Source organism: Oratosquilla oratoria, chromosome 21, assembly GCF_046742065.1.
Source record: "Oratosquilla oratoria isolate Oo_2021 chromosome 21, ASM4674206v1, whole genome shotgun sequence".
NCBI lineage: Eukaryota > Metazoa > Arthropoda > Malacostraca > Stomatopoda > Squillidae > Oratosquilla > Oratosquilla oratoria.
In genome coordinates, this window is record NC_134797.1 from 29,766,469 (window position 1) to 29,778,968 (window position 12,500).

Consider the following 12,500-nt stretch of genomic DNA (forward strand, 5'->3'; position numbering starts at 1 on the left):
CCACTATTCCGCACACTCGTGGAGCTCGTGACCAATTAGTCCCCTTTTCCTACCTGCAATTTTATTTTATTTATTTCATTTCATTCTTTTCTTTCCTATGGATGCCGCCAAGCAGTTTTATTCAGCCGGGGGTTAATGTTCGTCAGGTCCCTGCAAGGAGCGTAAGTTCATATTTCCAGAGTTCGTCAACTTTCTCGCTCCCATCAAGAGATGGCCCCCTATAGGGCAAGGATGTCGAGACTGCGGGGAGTGAGGGGGAGGACCGAAGGGAAAGAATTCGGCAGGGAAAGGGAAGCGATACACTGAAGAGTTTGTCGAGTTGTTGCGGTTAAGGAAATTGAGTTAAAAGTCGGATGAGGCAATGGAGGGGAAGGAAGGGAGGGAGTGGGGAAGAAGGGAGTGTGATGGAGGGGAGTGGGGTGAGAGGGAAGGAAGGGAGATGAGAGAGGAGGAAGTAAAAAGAGAGGGATGGAAGTTGAGAGGGAAAGAGGGGAAATGGGAGAGAAGGAGGGGGAAATGAGAGGTAAGGAGAGGAAATGAGAGGGGGACAGGGAGGTTTCAGAGAGGAAAAAGGAGGGGAGATCAAATGGAATAAGGAAAAATGAGAGGGATATAGGAGGTACAAAGGGGAAAGAGGGGAAATGAATGTGAAGGAGGGGAGAGGAGATATGGAGAGGAGACGAGGTGTAAAGTGGGGAAATGAGGGGGGGTGGAAGAGGGAAATCAGAGATAAGGGAGATGAGGTCAAAGGGAGGAAGAGGGGATTAAAGGAAAGGAGAGGAACTCAAAGGAAAGGAGGGGAGACGAAATGAAATGAGGAGAAATGAGGGGAAACGAATGGGAGGGTCACTGATTTTTTTTTTTTTTAAGTCTCCAGTTATAAAAGAACGCTGCGTGACTCTGGTCCGTAGAGATGTAATTGAAAACCTGAGAATATAGACTGCATGAAAATGTGGTTACATTCCCATACGGTGGGGGACGTGAAGTGGGGGAAGAATGGGGTGGAAGGTGGAACGGGAGGTAAGGAAGAGAAAAGAGAAAATAAAGAGCAAAAGAGAGTTGGAAGGAAAAGGAAATAAAGAGAGCGATAGAATATATATTGGAGAGAAGAGGAAAAGACTTAGAGGAAGAGGAGGAGGAAGAGGAAGAGGAAGAGGAAGAGGAGGAGGAGGAAGAGGAGGAGGAATAGGAGGAAGAGGAGGAGGAGGAGGAGGAGGAGGAGAAGGAGGAGGAGGAGGAGGAGGAGGGCGATGCTGACAACGATAAGGAGAAGGAAAAAAAGACAAAAGACGACGAAAGGTAATGCGGGGGAAACATGTTGGGTCAGGTAAGGTCAGGTAAGGTCAGGTTAGGTTACAGAAATGAGTTAAACTTGCATTTTGAAGTTGAGAAACAAATACTTCCCATCCACCATTCTTTGGTATCATAGTCACCATTTCATCATCGTCATCTGAATCATCACAATCGCGGTAAATATGCTGAATATAATCATCAATTTTCTTCAGAAAACATCCTCCATTTTGAATGGTCTGACACCCTTACTTCGAATTTGACCCAATCTCTATGAACATTGAATTTTTTTTTTTTCCAATTCTCGTAAGGAGTGTCTGTGTACCTCCTCTTAATTCTGTTAGCATTTATGACAATGAAAAAGATCCGTACTAGAATAATATATATATATATATATATATATATATATATACATATATATACATATATACATAAAGATAAAGAAACGAATTAGTGTTGATGAAATAATATAGAACGAAATAAAATACAATACAAAAGAGAGAAAATAAGAAAATAAAGTCAAATAAAACGAAAAAATAATAATAATAATAAATAAAAATAAAAGAATGAAAAAAAAGCGAAACAAGGCAAGATATATTATATACCTTATCTTGCCTTATGTACCCTTGTAAACTTCCATTGTAAATTGTATTACCGTGAACATGACCATATGAAATAGTTGAAACAGCTGTCGGTATAAATAGATTTATATTCTGAGGCCTTTTCCTCCAAAGTTTGAACTTTGAAAAAAAAAAAAGATATAGAGAATTAGAGAAAATTTCCCTTAAAATAATTGACGGCACTTGTGCATTAGCATTCAACAGAAATTGCTCACGAGAAAGACTGCCAAATGTGTGTGTATGTATATATATATATATATATATATATATATATATATATGCATATATATATATATATATATATATATATATATATATATATATTGGTGAAGCGTGGCAGGAGATTCTCTCTGAGGCATATTCTGTTAAAAACGACAGTAAAAGAATTATTAATTAGTTTTTTCCGTGATCTCTCAAGCTTGCGAAAAGTAGATTTTTGGTAGGGGGAATGGGAGTAAATCAAATTTCCAAAATTCGTAGGAAACACAAAAGTTATAACAAACACAAAAGTACAGTACTTTTGTGTTTGTCATAACTTTTGTGTTTCCTATGAATTTTTGAAATTTGATTTACTCCCTTTCCCCCTACCAAAAATCTACTTTTCGCAAGCTTGAGAGCTCACGGAAAAAACTAATCAATAATTCTTTTGCTGTCGTTTTTAACAGAATATATATATATATATATATATATATATATATATATATATATATATATATATATATATATAAACACACACACATGCATACACAAATACAAACACACACATGTACATATACGCACACACGTGCTCCCGTAAGCACGTGCTTACACAAAAAATCTGCACAAGAATACAAAAAGACAGTGGAGAGATCGAATCGCACCTGTTTCTTCAAACATAACGTATCGATCGCAAAGGATTAATGTCTGGGGCTGATGACACCATCTGTGACTAACCCCCTCAATCCCGGGTGCCACAACTACTCCTTTTCATTCCCGCGGCACCCCCTGAAGAGCCAAGAAGGTGCAACTTGTCTCAACTATCCCATCCGCGACTTTCGCACTTTCCAACCGCCTCATTTTTCTTTCCATTTTGTTCATACGTTTTCTTCTGCTGAGCATCAGATGATTTTCATTCAGTGGTGGTGGTGATAGTGGTGGTGGTGGTAGTGGTGGTGGTGATGGTGGTTGTGGTGGTAGTTGTGGTGGTGGTAGTGGTGGTGGTAGTGGTGGTGGTGGTGGTGGGTGGTGGAGGTGGTGGTGATGGTGGTTGTGGTGGTGGTAGTGGTGGTGGTGGTAGTTGTAGTGGTGGTGGTAGTGGTAGTAGTGGTGGTGGTGGAGGTGGTGGTGGTGGTGGTGGTGGTAGTTGTGGTGGTGGTAGTGGTGGTGGAGGTGGTAGTGGTGGTGGTAGTTGTGGTGGTTGTGGAGGTGGTGGTGGAGGTGGCGGTGGTGGTGGAGGTGGTGGTGGTGACAGTGGTGATGGTGGTGGTAGTGGTGCTTGTGGCGGATGAGTTAATGGTAGTGTATGATGAACTGTTCCGTTGGTGATCCCCTTGAGCAAGGCTCGGTATCCATGATAATAGGTTCGAAGCTTCCCCCTCCATCATCAACCTCATCCTCATTTGTGTCTTGATTGTCCTCTTGTCCTCCTCTCCCTATCATCTATTCTTACCTTTTCTCTCCTTTTCAATTTCCATTCTTATTTGTGGACAGGATGCAGGGATGACCCGTCATCCAGGAGGTGCCAAGATAGAGGGAGGGAGGACGGTGGAGGGGAGTGGAATTTATAGGAAATGGAATGGATGGGAGTGGTTTCTATGCCTTTTTCTTTTTGGCTACCCCCCGTGTAAGGGGGAAAAAGCCTTTGGTATATGTATTTGTCCTCCTAGTCCATTCTTCCTGACTCTCTTCCTCTCTCCTCTCTTTTCTTCACATTTTCTTAGTCTTCCTTTTCTTTCTCTCGTTTTTCCTTCTCATGGCCCTCCACAATCTGAGATTTATTCTTTACCTATTCCAAAAATATCTTTTTCTTCTTCCTATGTACTACTCTTCTTACTGCCTCGTCCTTTTCCTCCTATTCTTCCCCATCCTCAATTTCCTCCTCTTTCTTTTTACTAGCTTTTTCTCCCATCTTCCTCCTCTTCTTCCTCACATCCTCCTCTTCCTTTTCCTCTTCTTCCTGTTCTTCTTTCTTTGCTCTCTTCTTCCTCTCCCCCTTCCTCTCCTACTCATACCCCCGTTCTTCCTCCTCCCCTTATTCCTCCTCCTTTACCAGTTCCTCCACCTCTACTTTTCTTCCTCCTCCTCCTCCTCCCTTTTACTTTTTAGTCCACCACTATCTTCCTCTTCGCTTTCCTCCTCCCCTTATTCCTCCTCCCCTTATTCCTCCTCCTTTCCCAGTTCCTCCACCTCTACTTTTCCTCCTCCTCCTCCTCCTCCCTTTTACTTTTTAATCCTCCACTTTCTTCCTCCTCGCTTTCCTCCTCCTCTTACTCCTCCTCCTTTCCCAATTCCTCCTCCTCTTACTCCTCCTCCTCCTCCCTTTTACTTTTTAATCCTCCACTTTCTTCCTCCTCGCCTTATTCCTCCTCCTTTCCCAGTTCCTCCTCCTCCTCCCTTTTACTTTTTAATCCTCCACTTTCTTCCTCCTCCTCCACTTACACCTCCGCGCACAACAGCTCGACCTCCTTTGACTCGTGCTCCAGACCCGACTTGCTTCCTCCATTTCTTTCCTTCCAAAGTTTTCCTCCCGAAGTTTTAATTTCCCTTTTGTGTTGAGCCTCCTTCAGGACATGGACTGCTCCTTCTTGGGCAGGTTCTTCGGGGCTCAGTTCGGGAGGATACATGACTTCGGAGGCCTCCCCCAATTCTTTCTTCTTGGACTCATGATCTATTGGTCCCCGCCGACGTCCCAAAAGAAAAAGAGAGGATGGTAAGTTTCTGTGACATGACCTGAGCTGGCAGAGATTTCTTGGGTGGTACGCAGTTGACCTAGCCTCGGGAGATGACCTGGGCTGTTAGGGATATCTGGAGTGGCACACAAGTGACCTAGCCTTAGGACATGACCTGAGCTGGCAGATATTTCTTGGGTGGTACGCAGTTGACCTAGCCTCGGGAGATGACCTGGGCTATTAGGGATATCTGGAGTGGCACACAAGTGACCTAGCCTTAGGACATGACCTGAGCTGGCAGATATTTCTTGGGTGGTACGCAGTTGACCTAGCCTCGGGAGATGACCTGGGCTGTTAGGGATATCTGGAGTGGCACACAAGTGACCTAGCCTTAGGACATGACCTGAGCTGGCAGATATTTCTTGGGTGCTACGCAAGTGACCTAGCCTCGAGAGATGACCTAAGCTAGCAGGGATTTCTGGGGAGTTATGCAAATGACCTAGCTTTGGAAGATGACCTCAGTTAGTAGGGTTTTCTGGGGTGGGGTGCAAGTGATCTAGCCTCGGGAGAACCTAAGCTATAGTGTCTTCTATGGCGTTTTGGGAATCAGTTTCTCTTCATAATGATACGTAACCCGGTACGATTCCCACTGAGTACCGGGAACTACAATTTGCCCTGCTGGCTGAACACATAGTACCTTCGGCCACAACTAAGGGGATCCTTTTTTTTTTTTTTTTTCCTGTTTGACACACGACGAATTTTATTAGCTAGACTCGTAGTTAATCACCAATGATCTTCTCTGACGTAAAGTAATTTTCAGAAAAAAAAGTCCTCCTAGGTTACATTTCAGATAAAACGACTTTCGAATTAGTTTTCATGAATTACTTCAGTGTGTATAAAGAGTTGAATTCCTTTGAGACGGTCCAATTGTCAGCTATCTGAAGCCACTTGACGTTGACCAGAGAAAATATAACAGTGGTGGTAATGGTGGTAGTGGTGGTTGTAGTGGTGGTGGTAGTGAGTGGTGGTAGTGGTGGTGGTGGTAGTGGTGGTGGTAGTGGTGGTGGTAGTGGTGGTGGTAGTGGTGGTGGTAGTGGTGGTGGTAGTGGTGGTGGTGGTGGTGGTAGTGGTGGTGGTGTTAGTGGTGGTAGTGGTGGTGGTAGTGGTGGTGGTAGTAGTAGTGAGTGGTGGTAGTGGTAGTGGTGGTGGTAGTGGTGGTAGCGGTGGTAGTGGTGGTGGTAGTGGTGGTAGTGGTGGTGGTAGTGGTGGTGGTAGTGGTGGTAGTGGTAGTGGTGGTGGTGTTAGTGGTGGTGGTGGTAGTGGTGGTGGTAGAGGTGGTGGTAGTGGTGGTGATGTTAGTGGTGGTAGTGGTAGCGCCCGAGGGTGGTAGGGGTGGGGAAGGAGCGAAAAACAAAAATAAGACTTCGATAGAAAGCAACTCAAGACTTCGGTCAGACACAATACACTTACAAACATCATAGAATCATGTTATATAAAAGCTTCATTTGAGAACAACATGAACATGAGTATGAATATGAATGTGAGTACGTGTAATATGGTTTTATTACACAGTATCTATTCTCATTATCACCAGTCGATTCAATTCAGCCACGAACATCCCCTCTCTTCCTGTCCGAATATAAACAACTGTTCGAGTGGCCGTGTGAAGAATATATTTCACTCTTTTGGTGGAAACTTTCCTCAGAGTTGGGGGAGTCTTACTACGAGAGGTGTAGAGAAATTTTCCAGTCGCGAGGAAAAAAAAAAAAAAAAAGGAACAAACTTTAGCGAGGATGACCGTACGCGAAATTTTAAAGTTGTAAAGATCAAATTTAAGCATCTTCGAACAGGATTTTTAGGGAGTAGTTAACACTTCAAATAATGGTATCGGAAATTAGCCTGGATAAAGACTATGAATTGATCTAACTATTTAGCTAACTTAACTTCTCATTTTTCATTGCGTTAAAAATTAAGCAAATTGAAATTAATTTTCGGGAATATTTTCTACACGATGCTGTATCTGCGTGTTACTGATTAGTATCCTAATATGGGAACCTACAACGTGCTCATATATGGTAATCTAAAACGACATCAGCACATAAGGTTAGTCGATGACTTCAATTTGAATACTATCGTGTCTGGTGTAGAAATTCAAATGATTACGCTAAGCTGAGGATCAGGTCCAAAGTAAATGGGGTCTCGATCGTATGAAAATGTTCAGATCTGGGGGCTGCAGCCGCACAAAATCGTCCGCCATTAAATAAAAAAAAAAAAATAAATAAATAAATAAATAAAAAAAATTTACTCAGTCTTTTCAGATACCAAACGTGCCTTTGATATTTCAAAGTCACCCCTTGGGATACTTCTTTATTTTTCTGTCTTTCGAGAGGTCGTTAACCGTATTTGGAAAACCCTGCGGATTCTCTTGAAGACCAAAACGGTGTCTTCAGAACTGTAACCTGGTGTTGCAGAATTTTCCTATTTCAGTTCAAGACACCTCGAACTCTTAGTAATTTTCTTGAAGACTGAAACTGTGTCTTCGGGGCTGTGTCCCTTTGGTGCTGTCTCCCGAAAATGCAAACTTTGAGGAACGACAACAGAGTCTGTAAATCTTTGATCCACTAATCATAAGTGAGGATACAAGGGTGTTTATAAGCCAGCTGGGGTTTAAGCCGGAAGATGCTCCTGCGGTTCTGTGTTACCTGCCGCCGGGCGATTTTATTCAGAAGAGGCAAGCCTTCTCTAGGCAAAGAATCCTTTCAATGTCAAAATAACTTGTTCGCTTCATTTTAACTGCCGGAAGGCAATTTCATCCAGCTGAGGTAAAATTGTAAATAAAGTGTGCATGTATGTGTATGTGTGTATGTGTGTGTGTGTGTGTGTGTGTGTGTGTGTGTGTGTGTGTGTGTGTGTGTGTGTGTGAGTTTCTCTTTGCATCTGTCTCTTGTTGTCTGTGTCTCTGTACCTGTCATTCTATATTTGTCTGCTCATCTATCCGTATTATTCTCTTTTCTGCTCCTTCTACTCTTTATTCTACAATACCTCGTCCTCTTTATCCATCCTCTTGGTGCTTCTTCCTACACTCTCTCTCTCCTCTCCTCGTACTCTTCCCCCTCTTCTCTTTCTATTTCTCTTCTCTTCTAAATTTACTTTTCTTGTATTCTTTTTTTCAATAGAGTCCGACTCACCGACTTGTGAACTATCACCAACATCAACACCACTCCCACTTCAACCATGACTGGTTCTATCACCATCATATGCACCAACCGTACCAAATATACCATCTTCTTATACCACCAAAATCGCCACCTGGCACCACCTACTACCCTTACGACATACATACATACATACATATACCAAAAGCTTTTTCCCCCTACACAGAGGGGTAGCCAAAAAGAAAAAGACACAGAAACCACTCCCACCCATTCCATTTCCTATATATTCCACTCCCCTCCACCCTCCTCCCTCCCTCTTATCTTGGCACCTCCTGGATGACGGGTCATCCCTGCATCCTGTCCAATGCCTTGGGTCAGAAGTAGTGTCGCAAGACACAGCACATCCACAGCAAGGCCGCTTCATGAATTCGGCGACCCCCCCCTCCACTTTCACCATTATAGATATTATTGTCATCGTCATTCGTAACACCAGAGCTATCGTCGCCACTAGTGCTGTGTCCTTCTCTTTCTTCAAGTCTGCAAATCATATTTTGTTGAGAGTTTGCTGTTCGTCTTTTTTTTTCTTCAAAGACTTGTTTGGCACTGTACGTAAATTCCTTCAAGGGCAGTAGCGAGCACACGCATGCACTCAAACACACACACACACACACACACACACACACACACACACACACACACACACACACACACACACACACACACACACACACACACACACACACACACACACACACACACACACACACACACACACACACACACATACGTGATCCAATGCCCACTCTCTTTATTGCTGTTGTTGTTCATGTTATCATTATTATTATCATTATTATTGTTATCATCAATTTCTCGAGTTCCTCGTATCTCGTTACAAAAATTTTGTCCCAACAATACATCACAGTATCTTGCGGCTGCCTCACTCCAGTAAATCGGCAGTTTATCTATTTTTATAGATCTCTCAAGCAGAGTTTCTCAACCCGAACTCGGCGAGCAGATCATGGTTCCGAGAAAGAGGACCAAGGTTTTCGGGAGAGATAGTGGTCAATATATGAAATGTCTACAAAAATGCATTTTCGAGTCATTTCTGTGTTTAACATGTTCGTAAAATTGTTTTACAGTTCCCATGAATATAAGCGAGCGTATTCATTTTATCTATTTATTTGTTTATTCTTAATAGTTACCTGAAAAACGTATCGTGTTTATCTGACGAGGTTTGAAACTTATGAAACAGAAAGGATATGAATAAAGACTTGATCTTGGTTTCCTTTGAAACACGAAAATCGTTTCAAGACTTCAGCAAGAGGATAAACGTTGTCTATCTTCGATCCCCTCGCCTTCTCTTTCAGCTTCAGGTTACCCTCCTGTTTAACGAGAGTATTTCTACCCTCCATACAATTCCTAACACTGTCCTGAAACTTTTTTTTTCGATCTACCCATTATTTTTCTTCATGTAATATTCAAATTCCTACTACCTTCGTCACCTTATCAATCTTCTTGTTTTTCTCTTTTTACTCTCCTTATGCTGATCTAATAATTTTTTCTTCTATCCAATATTTTTTCATAGAGTATTCAAATTCCTACTACCTTTGTCACTCTCTCTCGTTTTGCTTTTTACTTCTCATGCAATTTCAGGAGATTTATAATCATTTCATTTACGTTTACTTTTTAATATATTTCTCTTATATTCTCATCTCTGTATGGGGTACTAACTTCATGCTTTATGCTGTCACTCAGCATTCTTTTATAAATAAGGAGAAGTCGCTTCCGAAAAAGAAGTAAAACAAAAGAAAACTGATCACTTACACTACTATTTTGTTTTGTTATCTTAAATATTCCTTTTGCCACCTCTATGCCTCTTATCTCTTTGTTGCGATATTGTCCCCAAGAATAAAGCCCAGATTATTGCGAACAAATTTTTTTCATATTCTCATTTAAATTCATGCGTTGGTTATTACTTCAACTGCACTCTCTAATACCCACATTCTTCCGCCTTGTCAAATCATCCCGTCTTCCCACATAAACACAACACACACAGCACACACACACACACACACACACAAAGCACACACATACACACACACAAAGCACACAAAGTACACACACAAAGCACACACACACACACACACACACACACACACAGCACACACACACACACAAAGCACACACACACACACAAAGCACACAAAGTACACACACACAAAGCACACAAAGTACACACACACAAAAACACACACACACAAAGCACACTCACACAAAGCACACACACACAAAGCACATGCACAAAGCACACACACACACACAAAGCACACACATACACGTACGCACACACGTACACACGACCGCAAACTCACATGTGCACGCGTACATACATACAGAGTACGTGCCTGTCCATCAAGGAGGAAGTTTGTCCACCAGCCAGGGCACCTGTCTGTTTCCGAGGCTGACAACCTTTTAGTTCTTTGTGGGTCTTCAACCTTCTTTGCCTTCGTCATCTACCTCCTCTACTTAGTTCGTCTATTTCCAACATTTCTTCGTGCATTTCCGCTTGCATTTTCTTTTGCGTTTCTTCATACATTTCTTCGTGCATTTCCTTGTGCGTTTTCTCCAACATTTCGACGCTCTCGACCTCGACTTTCTTCTTGTCTTCTACTTCGTCTTTTCCTTCGTCGTCCTCCCTCGTCCTCTTTGTCTTCGTGTCCTTCTACCTCTGTCTTTTTTTTTTCGTCTACGTCGTCGTCTACTTCATCTGCTTCCACTTCTTTTCAATTTTTTTTTTTTTGCTTTCTTCTTATTCTTCTCTTCTCCTTTCCCGTCTCAGCCCTTGACACCAGCTGCCCTCAAGGTCTTTTTTTTATTCTTTTTTTTCAAATTTGCTGGAGGTTTGATTAATGAAGGTCCATGCGATTGCAGCCAGACGAATTTTCATCTTTCAGCTGAGATGGAGTCTTCGAGCTTCAGTAGCTGAAGAAGGTTCTCTCGCTGAAGCCATCACCGTCCGGTGTCTCGCCTGAAAGTGCTGATCTGGTGGATTGATTGGTTGATTGGTTGATATTCTGATTGACTGTTGACTGATTTTTCTTATATATTTTTGTTTATCTATTTGAAAGAGAACCTTAGACTTCAAAGTGTATCTGTTTTAACCAAATACTGAGACACTGTTGCACATTCGAACATGACCCATGATACAAAAAAAAAAAAAAAAAAAAAAAAAAATTATGGAAATACTTCTTGCACAAAATCAGCCTTGAAGGTCACACGAGCGCGTCTGCATGGCAGCAGCCTCTCCGTTGAATAACAATTTTGAGTATCCAATCACAAAGTATTGAAATCCACGTATGGGGTACCATGTTCCTTGGCCCTATGCAACTAGTATTTAATTTGATTTGATTTTGTTTTATTTTATCTTTTTATTTTTTCTTAGGGGGGGGGGATTATTGACAGCCCTATGGATCAGAGTATCATAGCACTCCTTTATAAATGAATATAGATTTTCTTCTCAAAAAAAGAATGTTGACCACGTTTGACTTTTACTTACACTCCTTTTGGCTACCCTTTTTACATTATTTACTTTACTTATTTACCTTTACTTATTTTATCTATTAATTATAGATAAATACTTGGAATCTAATCCGCAAATGAAATATTATCATTTGCAATGAAAGATATGACAACTCGGCATTTAATTGCTATTGGATAGGATAGTGGTAGCAGTAGTGTTAGTTCATCTTCTATCGCCTAATTGCCCTGTTTTCTTAACTGTAGTTTAGTTTAGTTAACACAAACAGCCCCGTTAGGACCAGTAGGCTGTTGTTTGTTCTCCCTTTGCCTACATATATATATATATATATATATATATATATATATATATATATATATATATATATTATATATATTATATATATATATATATATATATATATAAAATATATATATATATATATATATATATATATATATATATATATATATAAAATATATATATATATATGTATGTATATGGTTCAGTATTGTCCTGATATATAGCAACGCTGATTTTAATCAGGGAAGATTTACAACAAGTCTTTGACACACTTTTTGATTCTTCCATGTGGGACTTCTTGCGGCCTTAAGGGTTTTTCAAATTGGGGTTCCGCGGGTTTCATGGGCCCCATCCGCTGAGATTTCGTTTCAGTGAAAATTACTTCGGTTACGATACAAAGAATTACAAAGGATTACAAAGGCGGAGTATGCCGACAGGAGACCTTTTGGCCCATAACTAGGTCGGATGCGAAAAAAAAATAATGATAGATAAATAAATAGATAAATAACTAAGTAAATATAAATATAATATAGATAATAATAAATAAAATGAATAAGTGCATAGGTATAGTTAAATAATAAACAAACAGGTAAATAGTAAATGATAATAAATTGACATATAACTAATACATGCGAATCAAGCAAATATTAATAAACAAACAGACAAATGATAACAAAACAAATAAACAAATAACATAAAACAAACGACAGTCTCCAAATATCAAATCATCTTTCCATCACATAAAGCT